Source organism: Trichechus manatus, unplaced genomic scaffold (genome assembly GCF_000243295.1).
Source record: "Trichechus manatus latirostris isolate Lorelei unplaced genomic scaffold, TriManLat1.0 scaffold00015, whole genome shotgun sequence".
NCBI classification, from domain to species: domain Eukaryota; kingdom Metazoa; phylum Chordata; class Mammalia; order Sirenia; family Trichechidae; genus Trichechus; species Trichechus manatus.
Genome location: NW_004443951.1, coordinates 16,188,971 through 16,211,206, shown reverse-complemented (window position 1 = coordinate 16,211,206; position 22,236 = coordinate 16,188,971). Strand labels below are relative to the sequence as shown.

At 54.5% G+C, this 22,236-nt stretch overlaps 1 protein-coding gene across 1 annotated transcript in view; it reads left to right on the top strand.

Annotated features, from left to right (window-relative positions):
• Positions 1–6: 6 nt before the first annotated feature.
• Positions 7–22,236, top strand: part of KCNQ4 (potassium voltage-gated channel subfamily Q member 4) — a 62,745-nt gene continuing 40,515 nt past the window's right edge. Inside the window, exon 1 of the mRNA XM_004371885.1 lies at positions 7–163. The gene's annotated coding sequence lies outside the window, so the exon portion shown is untranslated. The remainder of the gene's footprint in view (positions 164–22,236) is intronic.

Sequence of the window (22,236 nt, the reverse complement as noted above, 5' to 3'; positions counted from 1 at the left end):
CCCTACCGCCGGGCGCGCCCCTCCCTGGGCCGGGCTCCGGCTCGGGCTCCGCCTGCGGCCAGCGCTCCTCGGCCGCGCACAAGCGCTACCGCCGCCTGCAGAACTGGGTCTACAACGTGCTGGAGCGGCCTCGCGGTTGGGCCTTCATCTACCACGCCTTCATGTGAGTTTGCGACCCCTCGCCCCCGCGCTCCCACCCGCACTGCCCTAGCCCGAACGTGGGCTCCCTGGAGACGATGCCCCGCCCTAGGTCCGCCTCCTACCCTCCACCCCATAATGGGCCCCCATTTCTCTCCCCCCAGGCGTGAGACCTATTTCTGATCCCCTGGGCCTGACCCTAACCTCTGACCCCTGTTTGACCTGGCTTATTTCCCCACCCCCCACCTCAGTTCCTCATTTCCGTCCTGGTCTCCAACCCTTGCTCTCTGTCCAGGTACCCCCCACATCCAGCGTTTTACCCCCCATCCTCTCCCTAAAGACTGGAAACGCTGAAGTGGGGCTCCCCTTTCTTTCTTCCCGCCTCTGCTTCCCTGTATCCCAAACAAAAAGAAGTCCCCACTCACTCTGTCACCTCCTCCCCAGCTCTGTAGCTACCTCATGATGGGCTCCCACCTGCCAGCCCCTTGGAGATGGCCCCCACCCCAGTCAAGGGCTGGCTTCTGACTGTAGGTGTTTGAGGTCCTCGCAGCCCACCTGGGCCCTGACACTGTGTGCTCTGCGACTTTATCTGTATCTTCACTCTGTCTTCCCTTCCACCCTCAACTTCCCCAGGCACAGCCGGCCTCCCTGCTTGCCTGCCCAGCTTGCTGGCCGGTTGCGCCAGGCCTGGCTCTGGGCACAGGGGAAAAAGAAAGAGGAGAGGAGTAGATTTGGAAACAGTGACGCTCGCCAGGCTCCTACAACTTTCAAAAACACTGACCCCTCTTGGATGTAAAGAATGAATTTTGGCAGCTCACAGCTGAGTCTTGCGGGATGGCCTGGCCCAGCCAGGAACATGAGAGGCCCTGTGGATATCAATTAAAGGGCTGGGCCTGGCGCTGGGACGCTTGGAGGTACTCGAGAGAGCCCTCTGCTCCCTGGAAAATATGCTGCTAATCCCTCACTGTCGCCCCCAGAGATGGGACTCTGGTCTTGGGGTCTCCTGGGTGGCCACGTGCCTGTCCAGCTGGATGTCCAGCAGTCTTTTTGCCTGTCCCTTTGCCAGGCTGAGTTTCCACCTATGTGTGAGTTGGCCTGTCTGCTCATCTCTTACTCACCTGCTTCTGCTTGCTGGTTTCCATCCCTCTGACGCCCTGTCTAGTTACCTGTGTGCCCATCTGTCCATCTGTCTATCCACCTGCCCGCCTGATAGTCTCACTCTGCTTCTGCTTGTCCGTTTTCACCTGCCTTTTGGTCTGCCTGCCCCTCTGGTACCTGCTTGCCTGCCTCTGCCCTGTCTGAACTGGTCCCAGGGAATTTCCCAGGTGAAGGGGAGGGGGCTGCTGGCACAGGAGCCCCCCTGACCACAGGGACAGGTTGAGGAAGGAAACGCTTTCAGTCATTAAGCACCTGGGGGCAGCAGCCTTGACTTTGTGCAGAGACTCTGCCGGGCTAGGCCGGAGGCAGAGTTGAGATTGCTTAGAACATGAGGTCAGGCTTTGAGTTAGGGTTCAGGGTTAGGGATAGCCCTCCCCGCCACCTCCCCCCCAGCCCCGTATCCATTGGGAGGGCCTGGGATGAATACTTAATCACTGCAGAGAGAACTGCTTGGAGTGGTGTGAGTTCAGTGCTGGGGTACAAGGGACCGTGGAGTGAGGGTGAAAGGCAGGGCTGTTAATTATGAGTGGATGCATTGTGGTGCCCTTGGCCACACAGCCCCTTGACCACCCAAGGAGGGGGAGACACTCTGCATGGAGCTGCCACACCCTCCGTGGACTCCTCTGGGGAGGTGACTTTTCCAAGGCATAGCTGGGCCTGGGGAAGCCAGTAGGAGGTAGGAGTCCTTAGCCTCCAGACCTGGTCTCTAAGCCCTCATGAGGGTCACTGGAGTTGAAGGACCCACTCCCTGTCCCATGGTCAGCCACTGGTGTCACCTCCTCTGGAAGGGCCTTCCATTCCTCTCCCGGAGCTAAATCCACTGGCACCTTTGCCCCACATCCCACACTTCCCAGATGCCAGGAATGCCCTGGCCAGGGGCGGCGTCTCCTGACCACTTGTCCCCAGGAGCCCAGGGCTGAGACATGTCTCAAGAGCTCTGGAGAAGGAAATGCAATGTGAAAATGGCCAGAGGTTTACAGATCTCAGGGAATTGATCATCCACCTTAGAAATCAAAGGGGACCAAAGGGTCAGGAGCCTCACCTCTTGCATTCTGTGCAAACTTGGGCTGATTGCTGGGCCTCTCTGAGCTTTAGATCACAAGGCTGTCACAGAGGTTGGAAACCCCAACCTTGTGGGCCCTCCCTCTTGTATGAAGTAATGGGTGGGAAAGAGTGTGGTAAGCTGCAACGGCTGGCCTATCTGAGCGTGAGAGATGGTTATTATTATTGGGGCTGAGGGAGGGTGCCTGTGCAGAGCTCTCTCCTGTTCTTGAGGAGCTCCAGATGTGGGGTTTCTCAGTCACTCACTGCAGGGTGTTGTGGGTGTTCTTGCCAGGAAGTGCTTTCTGCTGTTGGACTTCCATCCCTATTGCTGCCCTTTTGGTCAAATCCTTTCTCCCATTCTCCAGTCTCTCTCAGAGGCAGCCCCAGTGCCGGGGAGTCCAGTGTGTGCAGTTAGCTAGGACCCCCTTCCCAGACACTCAGGTGGTGGTGGGAGGGGCCCCATCAGAAGAGCCTGGGGGAGAGGGGCTCAGGAAGGAGGGAGTTGGGGTGAGCCATGTCCATCTGCTCCAGGAGACACCTCCTTTACACCCATCAGCTAGGTCCCTTTGGACCCCACATAGAAGCTGCACATTTTCTGGCATCCAGGGGAGGGTATGCCCAAACCACAAGCCCTGATTCGACCCTTCCTGTCAGCAGCTGGGGCCCCTGAGAAGTGGGAGCTGCTGACTCCTGACTTCTCTTTATTGAGATCCAGAATGAGGGATCGCTGGGCTGCTCTCTAAGCTCCCCCTCTTTTCTCTAGGCCCTTGGTCCTGTCACCAAGCCCCTGTCCCCCACCCTGCACCCCATCCCTGTTTAAGCATTCAACCCTTCACAAGCCCCCCTCTCTGATTTTAAGAGACACCCCATCACTGCCCACCCTGCTCTCAGAGCCCTTTGGGGAATGCCCACCCCCTTACCGCACCCTCTGTAAGGCCACACCAGCCTCCCTTCTGAAATTAGAGGGCCCATCTCCATCCATTCTCCCCAAGCCATTGTGAGACGCTTGCTGCTCCCAGCCCCCAGCTTCTCAGCAAACTTTCTCTATGTGAAGGTTTATAGCTCTGTAAACATCCTCCCAGCAGTCTCATCCCTGGGGTCAGAAGCTGTGGGAATGAGGAGGCGAAGAGGTGGCAGCCGCTCCTGGGGCCCTCAGGCTCCTAACCCGGGAGTCTCGAAGCCGCCCACCCCGACTGACCATCGCCTGGGTTGGAAATAGTCCCAGTGAAGGCTACCCAGAACCCTCAGGGAACCCTGCTAAAATGGTCCTCACATGTCGACAGCTCCATTTTGCTTATGAGAAAACTGAGGCTCTGGAGAAACAAAGTCATACAGTAAATTAGTTGCAGATACAAGACCAGACCCCAACACTCCTAACTGCCTGTCCAGGACTCTTCCCTTTGCTCCCTGCGGCCACCTGGCTTGGTTTTTGGATTTCAAACTGAAATTTATGATCGTGTGTGGAGCACCCTGCTGAGTGCCAGGCACTCTCACTGCAGCCTCAACCACCCCCAGAGGGGATACTGATAGCCTCCTCATTTGACAGATGAGGAAACTGAGGCTTGGGAGAGGTCACCAGTTAACATGGGAGAGCCTCAGCCAGAGCTAGGTCTAACTCCAAGCTGTCTTTCTCCTGTACCCCAGCTTCAGCAAGCCCCCACCCCACCCCATGCTCCTCAAAAGCAACACTCCTCTGTCATTGATCTCTCTGTCCCCAGCACCCAGGCAGCAGGGGGTGGGCAGAGATAGGATTTTGCGGAATTGAATGGAAACTGCTCAGCCCCAGCCAATGCAATCACACTTTTGTTGTACACAGCTTTGTATACTATCCCTACCGTCTGTCTGTCTCATGCACGTGCACACAAACACTGTGACATTGACACACATATCCATGGATGTCACAAAGGCACATGAAGCATGCATCCACAGAAAAGAAGTCTAATACACAAATGCCCACCTCTTCACCTCCACCTCATTTACAGACACACAAACATAGACACACACCTGGGCCTGTGGCCCCAGCCCAGGCCCCTAGGACAGAACAGAGCTGGCCTCATTCCTTGAGGTTTTTGCCTTCCCCGGTGGTGCAGTGGTTAAGAGTTCAGCTGCTAACCAGAAGGTCGACAGTTTGAATCCACTAGCCACTTCCTGGAAACCCTATGGAGCTGTTCTGCTCTGTCCTAAAGGGTCACTATGAGTCGAAATCAACTCTTTTTTTTGTTTGTTTGTTTTATCCATAACTGCAGGGCTGAGCTTCCGGGTCTGTGTGTATTTGTGCATCCACCCTGGAGGATGTGTCTGTGCCGCCTTCTAGGTGCATCTAGTATGTGGAGCCTCAGAACCATGTGGGAACAAGGTGGCTGGCTTCTTAGAACTTTGCTGCTCTTTGCTCCTCCTGAAGTGCCCTCCGAGATCATTCTGTCTGACCCTGCAGTGTACTGCTAGGTGTACCAAGACACAGAAAGGCGCATACTCGGCCAAGGTCACACCTAGAGACTCCGTGGTAGAACTGTGCCAGGAACCAGCCCCGCTACCTCCCAGATCAGGACTTTAGATTTTCCTAACCCCAGCTGACAGGGAAGCCTGATAACTCCAAGAACTTTGCCTTGCAATTGGGAAGGTCTTTGAGTGTGACCCATATTTTTGTGCTCCTGCTTTTCACCCCCTTTCCTTTTGTTTGGTCTTTGTAAGGAGAGGGAGAATGGAGGGGCCATCCTGTCTGCCTTCTATTCCTAAGCTGCCTTCCTCTACCCCCCTTCCTCTCCTTTATACCCCTTTGCTCCCTGCTTCCCAAGTTCTACTTTAGGGTCACTGGGGCAGGTTAGCTCTCTCATTGCCTGCCCCTCCACTGCAACTCCATGGTACATTCATAACCTCCGTTGAGGAAGCCCCACAAGATGTCTAACTTCAGTCCGTATTGCTGCAGGAATCTATCTCCTCAGAATGTTGGAGCCAGGATGAGTGTTTCAAGAGGCAGTACTTTAAGTGGGTGATTAAGGTTTTCTGAGCCAGTCAAGAGAGCTGAATTGCCTAGCGAGCAGGGAGAGACGAAGGCTCTGCAGGCAGGAGATTGCGCAGGGAACTTCCCCTTACCACCAGCTTGGGGTTTTCTCACCCTCTCCCTCTCGTGCACTGATGTGGGTCTGTGGACAGGCCGGATCCTCTTGTGGGGTAGGAGACTCAGTGGAAGAGCAGGCAATTATGAGTGTCTGACCTGGATTGGAGGGATCCCGCAATCCGCTAGTACAGGAGTTCTGGGGCTGGGGTAGGAGAGTCAGGGGGACTTTTCATTTCTCCAGCGGCTGTCACACCAGGGGTTAAGGACTTAGGCTTCAAGTCTGACAGATTTGGACTCAATCCTGGTTCTTCCCTTACCAGTCATGTGTCCTTGGGCACATTACTTAACCTCCCAAGCCTTAATTTTCTCATCTGAAAAATGGGGATAATAATACCTGCCTCTAGGAGTGTTGGGGCTAAATGAGATAAAGTATCTGACACAGTGCTGGGCACAGGTGTTAGCCATCATCATCATCATCATCATCATCATCACCATCATCATTATATCGTTATTATCATTATCATTGTCCTCCTCTAGGGTATCCTTGGCTTGGCATGGTGAGTGTGTCTGGGTGTGTCCAGAGAGTGTGGAAGCATGTGGGAATGAGTGTGAGCAGCTCTCCCCGGGGAGTCTGAGGATGTATCTGTGTGGCCTTCTGGGAGTATCTAGTATGTGGCGCCCCTAGTCCTGAGCATCGCACTTACATTCTCTTTATTTCACCCTCACAGCCATTATATCAGGCCGGGCACTGTTATTATACCCATTTCACAGTTGAGGCAACTGAGGCTACGTGAGGGAAGTCACACAGCTAGTGAATGGTGGCACCAGAACTCCAACCTGGGTCTCTAGGGCACACATTGATTTGTTCCTTCAGCTGAAAAATATAGTTAAAGGGCGTCAACTCTGTGCCAGGCATGGGGAATCAAGGGGGACAGACCATGCCTGCGCCCTGCCCTGAGCGAGCGTACAGTGCGGGTTGGCGGGGGCGGTGCTCCAGGGCCTGCCCTGAACCACTGCCTCTACTGCCTCCTCTTACCAGGGACTTAGAGAGTGAGCCTGAGTGTGGGTGTGCGTGTGTGGGTGGCATATGCAAGAGTGTCACTGTGTACAGCTGCAGGTATGGGGCTCGGTGTCAGACCCTGGCAGCTAGCCTGGCCTCAGGGAGATTGAATAAAAGCCAAGAGGTCAAGGGGACAAGCCAGGGACCCCTGAGAGAGGAGGGCAATTGCCAACTCTCTCCTGGGTCTTCCTTTCTCATCTCAAGGTGAGCACATCATCCCTGGGGCATGGAGGCAGGGAATCCCAAAGGACAGGTAGAGATCTCAGTGCCAGCATTTACTGGGAAGGCGCCTACCCTGACTCTCCCCCACTCCCCAGCCTCAGTGCCCCTTCTATAAAATAGGGCTACACAGGAAAGTGGACCACTCCGAGCTGCCTGGCGCGGAGAGTAACGCTGGATGAACGGGAGGGAGGAGCTGCTAATTCTGGACCTTGAGTTTTGCAGGGTGGGGGTTGGGGGAGCTCCTCTTTCAGCACCTTCTCCCTTGGCCTCAGAGGACAGGGCAGCCCTTAGAAGGGCACCTAGGAGGCTGCCTTCCCCCAGCGGTGGCTCTAAGAGTCTGAGGAGAGGGTACTGGTCAGACCCCTGGGGCCCCCAAAGAGCCCCCCTAGGACTCCAGGTTCTCTGGGCAACTCTGTCCCTAGGGCAGGATCGGGCGTGCCCTGGGGGTTGGCACCTGGGGGGTGAGGAGCAGGAGGGGCAGCCCCAGACAGTAGACTAATTGGGCTGGGAATCCGTGGGCAGCGCCTGAGGCGGGGAGAGGCAAAGGGAGCAGGGAGCTCAGCGGTTCCATCCCTCCTGGAGATTCTGGGAACAGTGAGTGGAGTGAGGTCTCCGGCCTAGAGGCCCTCCCCCATCCCTGCAGGGAAATCTGGGGATACCTCCTAAGACTCCTTGAGCATTTAGGCCAGACTGGTGGGACAGGGAAAGCTAGCTGGAGATGAATGGAGCACAGTTCCCACTGTAGCAGAAGGGATGGAGGTCAGACAGCAGGAAGGACTGCCCGTTAACCAGGAGGTGGAGTACAACAGATTTTCTGGAATACTGTTCCCAAAACTTGGGGGACCCTGTCTAGCTGGGCTGGACAAGATTCACTCTGCTAATGGTCCCTGTCAAGCAAAGAGTGGCACCTCTCCCCACAGAAGGATGGAGTATTGATGCCTGCTCCATTTGAGCCCAGCTTTGGGGTGTGGGGTGGGGGTCAGATCAGGCACCCATTGGCTTTTGGGCAGGGGGTTCACATAGGCTGCATCTCCCTCACTCTCCCTTCCCTGTTGCTCTTCCTTGGGAGCCTCAGGCCCGTCCAGGTCGCTGTCTTTGGGTTTATTTTTTGCTGGGCTCGGCTGTCCCCTGGGAGGGGAGGGGATAGGGAGAGGAGGAAGGAGAGAAGGAATAGCTTTGTCAGCACAATCCCAGGTCTTTCTGCTCCTGCCCATCTCTGCCTGGCTGCCACCCTCTTCGGGAGGGCCAGGCCTGGGTGCCACGGGGGTCCATACCCCTGTGGGACCTCCCTCCCTGGGGGCAAGTCTGTCGAATCAGGAATAGACCTTTCACCATAATCCCTGGCCACAGAAATTCAGAGCTAGCAGGCCCCAGAGCTCAAATAGGTCCATGCTTCATTTCACAGATGGGGAAACCGAGGCCAGGAGAAGGGACCTGATTGCCCAGGGACACAGCGCACATGGGGGCCCTTTTTGCCTCCTTGTCCTCAATAGATGGCAGTTGTACTGGAGCCGCAGAGAACAGAGGAATGCTGCTTCCCAGCTCTGCCTCGCCCTGAGGGGAGGGAGCAGGCCTTGAATTCATTCATTCATTCACCTCATTCTCTGACCTCTGGGGATGGGTGACATTGTGGTGGGAGAGACAGGCCTGCACACGTGGGATGGGGAGAGAAGTGTGACCCTGCCGGCAGAGGGAGAGAGGCACAGCCTGGGGCCACAATGAAGGCTGAGCGGGGTATCTGCCGCCTCCCCTGGATCCTTTATTCTTCTTTTTAAAATAAACTAGCTCTATTTTACAAAGGCTGGGATTAAGGCTTTGAGAAGTTAAGTCACTTGCCGAAAGTCAGCACAGCTAATAATTGGTAGAGGCAGGATTCAAACCTAGAACATGGCTCTGTGTGAGCCCATGCTTGTAGCCACTCTGTCGTCTGTCCCTGACAGGCCCTCCCTCCTTGACTTTCCCCACACCTGCCTCACTGACTCTTCCTTCTCAGTTTTACCAACAATTTCACCTCCTCTTTATGCCTCTTGAATATGGAGGCTCCTCAGGGCTCTGTCCTGGGTCCTCTTCTCTCTGTATACAGTTTTGAGGAGGATGTCTCATGCACTCCTGCGACATCAGTGGTCACATCCATGATGACGGTGTCCCCCTTGAAGCTTCATCCGTGAGCTTCCTGTCTGGCTGCTTGCTGGACGCGCCTTCTCCTCTCCCCTGGGCACCTCAAACTCATCTCCCTTCAAGCCCACTCCCCTTCCCCTGTCCCCTCCCCAACTCTCATGCCTAAGTCCAAAACCCCCTCCCACAAGCATCCTTTGCTCCTTGCCTAGGAAACGACTTTCAGTGTCCTCTGAGTGTTGTGCTGGTCAATGCTCCGTGCTGCTGCATGCTTCCCCTCTCCCACCCATCCCATCATCTAGCTCACTCCTAGTTTTACCCTTCAAATCCTGGTTTGAGCACCACCTCTTCTTGGAAGCACAACCTGCACGCCCCCACCCCAGGCCACTCTCTGTGTGTTCTTCCCTGTTCCCCACTGGACTGTGGTGGGTGTGGGTTGAACATACTGCTTGGCACATGGTTGATAATTAGCAAGTGTTTGTTGAGTGACTGAATGAAGGTGATGTCGAGGGTGGGTTGTTTTGCCAACTAGAGAGAAGCAGAGAAAGGACCCCGATGTCCTCTGTGTGCAGGCCTGGCTGGGAAGCTCTCATGAGTTTTATCTTGATGGAGGGAGGGAACAGCAGGATCTAATGCTTTCAGGTGGGACCCTTTTCACCACCCCTTTTTGTCCCTGGATCTGCAGAGTCTGGAGTGTTCAGGGCCCTGAGGGTGGGCCCTTGACCACCAGGCTACAGAAGTGGACTTTACCCTGTCGGCAGTGGGGAGCCATAGGCGCTATGAAACATGGCAGGGCAGGGGCCCTGGATGGGAACCAGGGCTTGACCCAGCTCTTCCCCTGAGCAAGCGCTCTGCAAATACCAGGCCATGTAGTTCTCTCAGTACTGCTATATGGCGGGTACTCGTACTGCTCACATTTTGCAGAAAGCAAAGTAAGGCTCAGAAAAGGGAAGTACCACGGGCACAGTTACATGGTTTGTCTGCGGCAGAGCTAGAATTCGAACCCATGTCTGTGTGATTCCCAAGCCCAAGCTCTAAATGGTTCTCAGACTCATCAGCAGCCTGATGGTGGTTTTCACTGGCCTAAGGCAAAAAAGAAGAAAATAAGGACAATGTGGTGACTTTTTCATAAAGCTAAATTTATTCCATTTAAAGAACTGTCTTTTAGTCTGAGATGATGTCCTTTCTTTTATGAAATGATGGAGCTAGGAATTTTTAAAAAATGTCCTTACTTGGCAAAATAAAAAGTTGACAACCTTATGCAGTCCCCAAACTGTTTTTGGAAATTTTACCGGTGGTGCGTGAAATCCCTGAGTCCTGGCGCCATCCTGCCTCCTCCCTCCTCCCTCCAGAGCTCTGGGGCCAAAAGTGGGAGGAGTCTGGGCAGAGATGGAAGGATAGGATGAGCCAGGAGTTAGGGGGACAGAGGAGCGGGCAGTGTGGACCCTTTACCCCTCAGGGCCTCAAGCCCTGCCCTTCCCTGAGCACAGAGAGGACTGGCCCAGGGCTCTTTCCCAAGTTTGGGGCTGTGGTGGCGCTCAACCTGAATCAGGGCTCACCTTCAGTTAAAGGAGCACCGGACCTGGAGTCAGCAGACCAGTGTTCTACTCCCACCTCTGCCACTTCGAGGCTGTATGACCCCAAGCAGGTGACCCAACCCCTCTGATGCCCCAGCTTCCTTCCACATAGAATGACAGTCACTCTTCACCTGCCCACCTCACAGGGCTGTCGCTGAGATTAAGTGTTGCAGTGAAGAATAAAGGAGCTGTTGGAGTTTAATATTCTTGTCTTTCCAACACAAGCTCCCTCTTCCGTTGGGCTCTGGGCCCCTCACCTCACATTCCCCCTCACTGGTTTGAACTCTGAGAAGGGGAATTGGGGCATGTGGGTGGCACATAGGCCCTGTAAGAGCGGGTCGGCCAAATCAGCAGTTCCTTTCCTCAAGAGGCCCTAGACAGGAGCTCAGAGATGTACCATAGGGGTGGGGGTCTGGATGCCACCAGCAAGGGCTCCTGGGATATCCCTGAACCTGGGGAACTCTATGACCACGAGACTAATAGGTAATGGGCAATGAGCACTTCCCATGAGCCAGGCTCTGTGCTAGGCACAGAGTCTACCATACAGTTGTAAGGGTCATAGTATAATCTACTCCATGTATTGTGCTAAATACTTTTCACATACTACCTCACTTAATCTTTCCAGGGACCCTACGAGGTAGGTATTGTCATTATCCCCATTGTACAGATATGGGCACTAAAGCTTGAAGGGTAAGTACTTGCCCTGGCCGCACAGCCAGTAAGTGGTAAATACCCAGCAGGATGAGCATTTTCTGGGTTCAGTCCAGACACTGGAGTGTCCTGAAAGCCTCAGGATGAAAGGACCCTGTGGTGTGAGAGAGGGGAGCAGGTTTCAGGGTTGCAGGCTGGGGGAAGGATGTCATAGTGCAGGTGGAAAGGGGCAGAGGTGGGAAGACCAGAGTTCCTGCTGAGTAGCTTCCAGCAGTCACCTTCATCTGTGAGTCTCAGCCTCCCCTTCCTGCTGTGACTCCCAATAATAATAAAGATAGTAATGAAACCAGTTGCAATTGAGTCAATTCTGACGCCATGCGTACCGGAGTAGAACTATGCTCCATGGGATTTTCAATGGCTGATTTTTTTTGAAAGTAGATTGCCAGGCCTTTCTTTTGAGGTGCCTCTGGGTCGGCTTGAACCTCCAACCTTGCAGTTAGCAGTGGAGTACATTAACCCTTTTCATCACCCAGGGACTCCAAGATAATAATACTCATTGCCATCAAGTCGATTCTGACTCATTGCGATCCTAAGAGACAGAGTAGAACTGCTCCGTAGGGTTTCCAAGGTTGTAATCTTTACAGAAGCAGACTGCCACATCTTTCTCTTGGGGAGCTGCTGGTGCATTCAAACAGCCAACCTTTTGGTTAGCAGCTGAGTGCTTTAACCACTGTGCCACCAGGGCTCCTTAAGATAATAATAAACCAAAAAAAAAAAAAAAAAACAACCAAAAAACAGAAACCTGTTGCTGTGGACTCGATTCCGACTCATAATGACCCTTTTGGTTAGCAGCTGAGCTCTTAACCACTGCACTGCCAGGGCTCCAAGATAATAATAGTAAATGCTAATTGAGTGCTTAATATCGTTGAAAAACTTGCCATGCCTTATCTCACTTTTTCCTCTCAACAACCTGGAGATAGGTACAGTGAAAGCTGTGAGAGCCAGAACTCAAAGGGATTGCCTTGTTTTTCCGGGTCTCACAAGTTTTCCGCTTCTGACAGGGTAGAAAACTTTTCTATTGCTCATTTTAGTGAAAATATTTAGTGGAAAATATTTGATTTTTCCGTCTCTGACAGGTTTCCACTTACACAGGTAATGGCTTTCGCAGGTTTTACCGCACAATTGTTACGCCCATTTTTCAGATGGGGAGGCTGAGACACAGAGAGGGTAAGTAACTTGCCCAGATGTAGGTAGCAGGCCAGAACTCAAGCCCCAGAAGCCCAGCTCTAGAGGCTGAGCTCTTACCACCATACAGTGCTTAACTCACCCTGACAGTGTCTGTCTGCTGGGAGGCTGAGCAGCTCAAGATCCTGCCCTCACCCCAGCTCTACACCGCAGACTTATTTCTTCATCCTTCTCGTGCTCTCATTTGGAAGCTGGTCCCACAGAGCCAGGCCCTGTGCCAGGTGCTGGGGACAGAGCAGTGAATCACACCTTCCATTTCTCCCTAGGGGCCATGGGTCGGGAGGCAGCAGTTACCAGGCAGGGTGATAAGTGCCACCTTTTGAGCAGCGCAGTCCTGGGAGAGCCCAGCACAGGGGGCCAAACCCAGCCCCAAACTGGGGCTAGTTGGGAAGGTTTCCCAGAGGAAGAGGTTTACATTGAAACCTGACAGATGAGTAGGAGTTGGAGTCAGCCGAGCAAAGAGAAGCAGGAAACAGTGCTCCAGGCAGAGGGACTAGTATGGGCAAAGGCCCAGAGGTGAGGCTGAACATGGCATTTGCAGAGAACTGCAAGAAGTCAGAAGAGTGGGAGCCGTGTGGAGGCAGGAGGTGTCCAGAGAAGAGGCTGGGATGAGGCAGAGCCAGGCTGGAATGGTGAGAATGCCAAGCTGAGGAGCGGGGACTTCCTCAATGAGGGGCTGTGAAGCAATGGGAGACAGGAGGTGGGGAGTGCATGGCAGATTTGTATTTGAGAAACACCTCTCTGGGACTGGCATGGAAGATGGTGGAGGGGGATGGACTCAGGGCAGGGAGACCCAGGGATGCCTCCTGATTGGGTGACACCTAACCCAACTGGGCACCCTTTTTCCTCTGCCTTCCCCCTCCCCTATCCCAGCCCCCTACATGGCTCCTGTGGAAGGTAAGGAGGAGTCCAGAATTAGGAATTAACCGGGGAGGACAGCCCCTGCCTCTGTTTCCCTTGTAGCCTTAGGGTTCCATAGGGCCAATCCAGCCAGTGTCACCGCCACCTTCTACCAGATCATGGTGGGAGGTCAGGCTCGTCTGTAAAGTCCAGCTCCCAGAATCTGGGCTGGATGCTCCCTCCCTTCCCAGCATCCTCCCTCCGGGTGGCAGACACCAACACTGACAGGCAGGGATGGGGAGGCTGCACCCAGCTCTGCTGGCCTGTGGCAGGCTGTGGATGGAGGGACACTGTGCATGGGGTGGGGGATCTGCTGGATGTTGACAGTCTGTGGGGATGGAAATGGTTTGTGGGTGGGACAGTCTCCCAGGATTGGTGGGGGCCTTGAGGTCAGGGTTAGGCTATTGCCCTTATGGATAGGAAACCCCGAAGTGGCCCAGCGGGGGCCCTGGGTTAAGGGAAGAGGCCTTGGGGATCAGGGAGCCCCTGGAGGAGAGATGGGGTACCCACATGGGGCAGATGAAAGTCCTGGGTTGGCTGCCTAGCCACAGTGCTAACCTTTTAAGCACTTTGATCTCTTCTTGAGCCCTTAGGAGCTTCTGTGTGGAGAGGCCCAAGCTTTCCAGTGTGAAGGCAGAGGGATGACAGAAATGATCTGGGGGTGAGGGGAGGACAAACAGGAGTGACTGACCCTGAAGGGTCTGGGGGCGCCTCCTCAACCCTCCCTCATGAAGGGCTTCGTCCCCTTCCAGCCTCCTAACCCCTCTTGAGGTCTCCCTTTCACTGAACGTCCGTCTCTCTCTGAGCCCCTGCCCACTAACCTTGCCAAGGGCCTGGCCCCAACCTGGCCTGCAGCCTAGGACTTTGCCTATAGGGAAAGGTGAGCTGCTTATGCAAACCCTGGGCCTGGGGGAAGGTGTGAGTGGCTGAGGTGGGGGATACCCTGGAAGCAGAGAGGGTGGGTCCAGGCCCTGAAACTGTCTGGAAAGAAGATCTGGGGATATGGGCTTGGGTGGGGATGGAGATTCCTAGAATTGTGGCCTTAGAATGGCCCCATGGGAGCACCGGGCACTCCTGGGATTTGTCCCAGTTAATGGTGGGTGTCTTGGAGGAGGACAGAGGCCAAGTAGCCCCAGCTCCTCTCTCCTTCCTCTTTTCAGGGCTCAACAGTGTGTGAAAATCACTGGTCTCTCCCCTGCCCCCAGTTCTAGCGATGGGGAAACTGAGACTCAGAGCAGGGCAGGGACTAAGCCCAGGTTAGTGGTAGAGCCCAGACCAGAACCCAAGCTCAGTCTGAGTCTTAGTTAGAATCCCCAATGATAAATAACAGTAAAACCATTCTACAGGCCTTCGCTGAGGCTAGCCTAGGCTTAAGTCTCCTCTGGGTGGTCTTGGGCAAGTCTTTTCACATCTTTGAGCCTCGGCCCTGGTGGCACAGTGGTTGAAGCGCTCGGCTGCAAACCAAAATGTCAGCAGTTTGAATCCACCAGCTGCTCTATGGGGGAAAGATGCAGCAGTCTGCTTCCATAAGGATTTATAGCCTTGGAAACCCTATGGGGAGGCTCGACTCTGTCCTGTAGGGTTGCTATCAGTTGGAATCAGCTTGATGGCAATGAGTTTGGTTTGGTGGGGTCTACAAGGCACTGTAAGGCTTAATTAATGCTTGCTCAGTAAATCCCACTGACTTCTCATGACAACCCAGGGGGTAATATTATTATCATCATTTTATAATGAGGCTCAGAAAGGAGAAATGACTTGCCCAAGGACATTCAGCCAAGAAATGGCTGAGATAGGGCTGGCGCCCAGGTGTCCAGGCACCTACTTAGGATCCCCGATGGACACAGCCCCAATTTTGAGCCTCAGCTCTCAGTGAAAATCAACTGATGTCCCAAGCAAGACTCATCAGTCTGCTGGGCCGTGTGTCTGTGTGTCTGTGTGTGTCTGTGTGTCTTTGAGTGTCTGTGTGTATTTGTCTGTCTGTGTGTGTGTCTGTGTTTCGGTGTGTCTATGAGTGTCTTTGTATGTCTGTATGTATGTCTCTGTGTGTGTGTGTGTCTGTGTATTTGTGTGTGTATCTTTGTGTCTGTGTGTGTCGGTATGTCTGTGAGTGTCTTTGTATGTCTGTCTGTATGTCTTTGTGTGTGTGTGTGTGTGTGTGTGTGTGTGTGTGTATGTGTGTGTATCTGTGTGTGTGTGTGTGTGTGTGTGTATCTGTGTGTGGAGTGGTAGGCTGGGCTGGCCTGCATGGTTCAGACCAAGCCCTGTGCCCCTGTACTCTGGCCTGGCTGCAGCAGCTGCCCCAGTGGGGAAGGGGGCCTTCCCACTCGCCCACCTGCATCAAGGGACTTTCTCCTTTGGCCTAGCTGGCTCGGGAGAAGAGCTGACTGTGGTATGACCAAGAGGGCACCTGCCAGCCCCTCCCACGATGGAGTCTGGCCGTCTAATACCCTTCACATGATAGGCATAAGGTGGGCACTGGACTGGGGAGAGGGGTTTGTACTCCCCTAATCCGGGGCTGCATCCCTCCCTCTGTCTTGGCCAGGGCTGCAGGAAAGGTTTGTTCCTGCCCCGTGCCCAGCAGCCCCAGCTCAGATCCCTGCTACCAACCCAGCTCCTCTGCTTGGGGCCTTCCCCTGCCCTGCTTGAGCTCCCCACCCTCGCACTATTTGAGCAGAGTGGGGACTTGGGGCAAGTGCTAGGTCATTTGGGGGTGATGGGGGTACAGTGCCATGCAGCATTCTGGGCTGAAGGATGAGAGCAGTGTCAGGGAGGCTTAGGGCCCGTGCTGGCGCAGAGCTAGGGGGAGGATTTGATGGAGGTGCAGAGGGAAAGTGTTTGGGGCTAATCCTGGGCCACCTCTTCCTGGAGAAATTTGGCTACAAGTCAGGGAGGCAAATGTGTGGGCCATGCCCCTCCTTGCTGGGCGGTAAACACAGCCATCACCCTGGGAGACGGGCCCAAATATCCCGGTCCCCCGCGGTTATTTATACCAGGACTCCCTCTCCTTCTCTGGCTTGGCCTGGCCTCTCCTGAGCTGCCCGAGTCGAGGGTCCAGCTCCCTGTCAAGGCAGGAGGCCCTAGCAGCAGACCTGCACACAGCCCACTAGGGCCAGGGCACTCACCACCTCCCAGTGGCCTGTCTCGTTGGAGGAACTTGGGTCTTGGGCAGCTCATGGAGGCCAAGGCGAAGGCCTGGGTGGAGGCGGGAGACCTGAAATTGAGCCCTGGATTTTTCATGCTGTTTCAAGCAGTAGATCTGGTTCTTTAAATGAAGTTTCACACAGAAGTGCACTATATAAAACAGATGAAGGTAGGGTTGGTCTGGGTGGAGTTGAGGATGGAGGCCCAGGATCTTGCCCACTCGGCCCGTATGGCCTGGCATGCCAACCTGGAGTCTGCACCCTGCCCCCTTGTTCTAGAACACATTCCAGGTAACCCTGGAACTCCCTGGCCCAAACCAGTGCCTGCTTCCAGGGCCTGCCAGGCCTGTTCCCCCGTCATCCTCCCGTGGGCTGTCGCAGCTTCTGGTATGCAAGTGCCTGGAGCCTAAGGGTGGCTGTTTGCCGCCAGTGCAGATGGCGCCTGGGAGCAGGCTGGGGCCCCCGCAGGAGTGTGCACAAGGCCCCTCCTGGTGAGGGGTGGGGCCCAGTGTGGGAAGAGAAGGGGCCACACTGTGGGCTGGGGACCGGAGGGTAGCAGGGGCTGGCTGTACCCTCCCTGCAGATTCCAGCATGGAACTCCAAAGAGTCCAAGATTTTAAATTCAAACCTGGCCTTCCAGATTCTTATGAAGGTATTTATATGTCAAGGTAGGAGGATTGAACCTGTTTTATTTAATAGCATTTTAGCTTGATTTAAACTTTTAAATAGTTAGATTTATGGTAGGTGGGTCTTCATTTATACTCTTGCACCAGCCCTGCCAGTGTTAGGGGTGAGCTTGTACTTGGTTCTTCCTTTACCCACCCGCCCCTGTGCAGCAACCCCAAGACACCCTAACCCAAGAACCCTCCAGCTTCACGAGACAGTGTGAAAATTCCTAGACTAACTGATGCCCAAGGCCCTAGCAGACCCGTGTCTTCCTGTTCACTCTGCAGATAGTGTCTGAGCATCTATCTGGGCCAGCCTGGGCCATGTGGAGGAAGCAAACCTGGCCCTGCCCTTGAGCAATACATCCCAGTAAGGTGGTGTTGCAAGGAGCGTTGGTAGCCCAATGGTTAAGTGCTTCGCAGCTAACCCAAAGGTCGATGGTTTAAACCCACCCAGTGGCTCTGTGGGAGAAAAGACCTGGTGATCTGCTCCCATAAAGATTACAGCCTAGGAAACACTATGGGGCAGTTCTACTCTGTCATACGCGGTCGCTGTGGGTCGGCATTGACTCGATAGTACACAACAACAAGGTGGTATTGCACAGAGCACAGAGGCTCTGTTAAGGGCAGAGAGGCAAGGGGGCCTTGGCTGGTACCTAGAGAGGGCCTAGAATCCCAACCAGGGGCTGGAGCAAACCTGAGAAGACAGCACAATATCATTAAGGTGGGAATGTACAAAGCATGGGGAGAGTGAAGTGTAGGCAAAGTTAGGGTGTGTGTACAGCCTCAAGCGCCAGGCTGAGAAGCTTGGGTTTTAGATTGTAAACAGTAAGGGCTGTCAGTGGGGGAGGGGCACTCTCAGGCTGAAAGGTGAATGGACCAGGGTGGGGGTGGGGGTGGGAGAGGGTTGGAGGTGTAGTGGTCAGTAAAGAGACTCGTGGGAGGGAGGGGAGTGGGGCTGACTCCTAGACTGGACAGGAGTGGGAAGTGGGACTCTAGGAAGAGAGAAGTGATCTTAATTCTGCCTCTGGGACCATTTCTCCCATCTCCTCCTCCTTCTCTGTCTGTTCTGTCTCCTTTTCCCCTGCCATTCCATCGCCCTGAAGCCCCAGGCAAGGGGGAGAGGCAACTCACTCTAAACCCCCCTCACTTCACACAGGTGACCAGGTGGGAGGCCATGGTTGTATAAGAGGCATTCCTCAACTCAGGGGACCTGTTTATTCATTCATTTATTCACTCGACACATATTTATTGAGAATCTGCAATGCACCAAGCTCATTCTGGGTGTCAGGAAAACAGTGGTGCACAATGCAAGCTCCTGCATCTCTGGAGCTTACATCATGGGGAAGTGCACATTAGAAAATGTATCTATCCCTGATTTCACCCTCGGGCTCCTTATTCCTGTGTCCATACCTGCCTGATCCCTGGAAACAGGGACTCTCCCTATTACCCACTTATTTGTTCCAGCTGCCCTCATATCAACACCCACCACTCTGGACACAGATAAAACAAACAAAAAACCCGCTGCCACTGAGTTGATTCCAACTCATAACGACTCTATAAGATAGAGTAGAACTGCCCCATAGAGTTTCCAAGGAGCGGCTGTGGACTCAAACTGCCGAGCTTTTGGTTAGCAGCCAAGCTCTTAACCACTGTGCCACCAGGTCTGCACTGGACACAGATAGAGGGACAGAATCAATGCCCAGGGCCCTGTCCCCAGGGACCACCCTTCTCTCTGTAGGAAGAGCCCAGTCCTGGGGTCAGGCCCTAGTTTTTCTCACTCACTTGTGACTTTGAGCCCCTTACAGGGACCTTCCTGGCCTCAGTTTCTTTATCTGTCAAGTGGGGCTTTGGGAAGGCTGTGAAGAGGAGGGGGGGCGGGGGAACACCTCTGTCAGCTCCAGTATTCCCCACTGGTGGACAGCCCCTTTTGCTGTGGTGGGAGGCAGAGGAGTGCCAAGAACTCAATATTACTAATATTATTAACACAAGATAATAACAACTGCTATCTATTGTGTTCACTGTAGGCCAGCCTCATGCATCTTCTCAATTTATTCCTGACCAGCAGCTCTGTGTGGTCAGTGTGTCTTCCCTGCCCATTTTTCAGATGAGGAAACTGAGTCTCAAGTGATTTGGTTGAAATTATATATAAACCTACTCTGGGAGCCCTTGAGGACGGTGCTAGGAGGGTGCTGCCTAGCATCTGCCCCTCCTGGGCACTCGGCCTCAAGAGTGGTAACCCAGTCCTAACACCCCCCCTCTCCAGTCTCCTCGGGGGCTGGCACTGCCCCGAGCCTGGGCACTGGGTCCCGATACTCTGGCCAGGGCGGTACCAGGGCCGAATCAGGGCAGAGCCCGACTCAGGGGCCTTGGCACCCCTGGGTCCAGGGGCGCTTAGTCCCCGCACCCCAAGTTGATGGGTGGATGAGCCCCGGGCTGTCGGGGTGTCGCTTCCCCCTCTCCGCCCCCGGCCTCGCGGACGCGGCGGCACCTTCACACTTTCCGCTTGGCCCGCTGCTCGCCTTTCAGGCCGCCGCGTTTTCAATTGTTAATTTGGAAACGGAAAAAGAAGCCGGCCGGGCGGGGGAGGCCGCGGGGAGGTAACCCGAGCCACAGGGGGCCCGCCCCTCATGCGCGCAGAGCCCTGAGTCGGCGAAGCTCCGCCCCTCCCGGCGTTGGCCCGGAGCCCCGCCCCCAGTCGTGCCCGTCATCCTCCAGTTATGGTCCTCCCCACGCCGAGACGGCCCTCGGGCTCCCAGGACCCCAGAGCTCGTAACTGCGGCGCCTCTGCCAAAAGGATAAGGTGGCCTGCAGGACAGGGGGGCGGAGGGCCATGTCGAGGGAGGAGTCCCCCAGAGGCACCCCCCCCAGGAGCCCTACCCCCTCGCGAGGAGCCCCGCCTGATGTAGACGCTTCTCTGTCCCGAGGTGAACCCAAGCCCTTCTGCAACCCACCAGCGCGAGGGTCATCCGGGCCAGCCCCCTGCCTCCAGACTGCCGGGCCAGGGATCATTGGCCCCATAGACAGACGAAGAAACTGAGTCCCAGAGAGGGCCAGTTCACTTGCTGAAAATCTCTCAGCCAGGCAGAAACAAAATAGAGCTCAAACGACATTCCTTTGGCTCTGACACATGTAGCTGTCTTCCTCAGTTGGAAGAGAAGAGGGAGGAGGGGCAACAGGATCACAGCTGAAATTTGCCTCCTTTCCCAGACCTCCAGGGCCGTTTGTTCACTGAGCTATATAGGAAGTTCTGTTTCGTCTGTCCTGACTCCTTGCTATCTTTATTCAATTATGGGGTTGGAGGTTGGGGGTAGAAGGAGGTTCCTCTAGACTGTCCATGCAAATAAGCACCATGTAAATGAGATGTTAAAGACCCTCCTCCAGACACCCCAGAACGTTCAGGATTGGCAGTCTCCAGAGCTGCCTAGGGCCTCACTTCCCATTCTGGAAGCTGAAATCACCAGTCCCAGATGGATGAACAAAAAAAGGGCCTTTGGAGACCATCACTCAACCCCCTTTCTCTTGTTGAAAGGTAAACTGAGGCACAGAGACGGCTTCCCAGTTCTTCAGCTGACTGGTGGCAGAGCCAGGATGGAGAACCTGTCCCAGGTTCCTAGCTCTGTCCACACCCCTATGGCTCCGCTTTGCTGCCCCCAAACCTGACCCGTCTCCCAGTCACCAAGCACACTCCTGTCTTTGAGATGATTCTGGATCAGCCCAAACTCCAGGCTGGACAGCATCTTCTTTAAACGCAGAGGAAACTGAGGAGAGTATCTGCAGATATGCTCCCAGCTTCCAGCCTAAGACTCTCCCAATCACCCTTCCGCATTAGCTGTAGAATAGAGAAGTTGAACCTCTGGCCCAAGGTCACACAGCAAACCTTTCCCAGGTGTCAGGGCCCATTGGAATCAGTCTTGCTGGACCTGAATTCAGTCTGTCTGGTCCTGGGTTTGGGGTTCCCATGGGGAACAAGGCTCTCAGGGCAGCTATAACCAGCTGCCCCAGGTGTGGCCTGTGAGTTTGAATACTGCTTTACTTATTAGTAGCAGAGGCATTGCAATCCCCCTCCTCCATCCTGCTCCCCAAACCTCCCACTGGGTGGGTTCTCAGTGGCTAAGTCCACAGAACTCCCAAGCTGGGCTCAGTCTTGGGGCCTGTGCTCCCTAGGGGGCCCTGCCCCTCCGCCCAGCTCCAGTTCCACCCTGTCAGCTCTTGTTGGTGCCCTACCTGCTCTGGGAATACTGAGAACGAAGTGGCAAGGACTAATCTCTTTCCCGTGTATTGGAATCTTCCTTCCCAACCCCCCCTTCGCCCTTTGCACGGGTTCTGCTGATTCAGAGGACAGAAGGCTCCTTAGAGGTGACCCTGACCCGTGCCTGTCTCAAGGAGCTGGGGAGCTGGACAATGTTCTGACCCAGTGCCACTGTCACACAGCAGGAAGATCAAGTGCAGGCACCAGCTTGGCACCAGGATGAGGGAGTTTTTGAGGTGGGGGTTTGGGAGCAGGAGCCTGGGTCCTTCTACAGAAGGGAAAGCAAAAGAACATTACCTTAGGAACTGGGAAATATGGGTGCTAGGCCCAGCTCTGCCCCCATCTACTGTATGATCACAGGTAGGCTATGCCCCTTTCTGGAACTCAGTTTCCCCATCTGTAAATGAGACTATCAGTTGATCTCTAAGAGATCTTCCAGCGCCAAAACATAGCCAGTATCTTACTTCCTCCATTTCCCCTGGTATGAGCCACCATCATCTCTTGCTTGGATTATACCGTTAGCCTCCCAACTCACGGAGGGGCAAACATCACTACCCCCTGCCCCTCCCCCCCACATTGGTCTGTTCTCCACTCAAAAACCAGTGTGCTCTTTTCAAAACAGAAGTCACCTCATGTTACTTCCTGCTCCAAACTACCATTTCACTTTAGTAAAAGCCAAAATCTTCACGACGGCCAGTTGATGATCGGCTCCTCACCTCCACTGCCTCTCTGTCCTTACCTCCTACCCTCTCCCACTTGCTCACTGCCCTCTGGACTTCATCCTTCTTGAAGGTTCTGGAACATGAGAGGCACCATTCTGGCTCAGATCTTTTGCATTTGCTTTTCCCTCTGCCCAGAACGCTATTCCTCCTGATATCTGCGTAGCTCACCTCCTCTTTCCCTTCACATCTCCTCTCAAATGTCACCTTTTCAAAGTTGCCTTCCCTGACTACCCTCTACGTAATAGCCCCCCACTCCCACACCAGTGTTCCTTGACCCTTTCCCCACTTA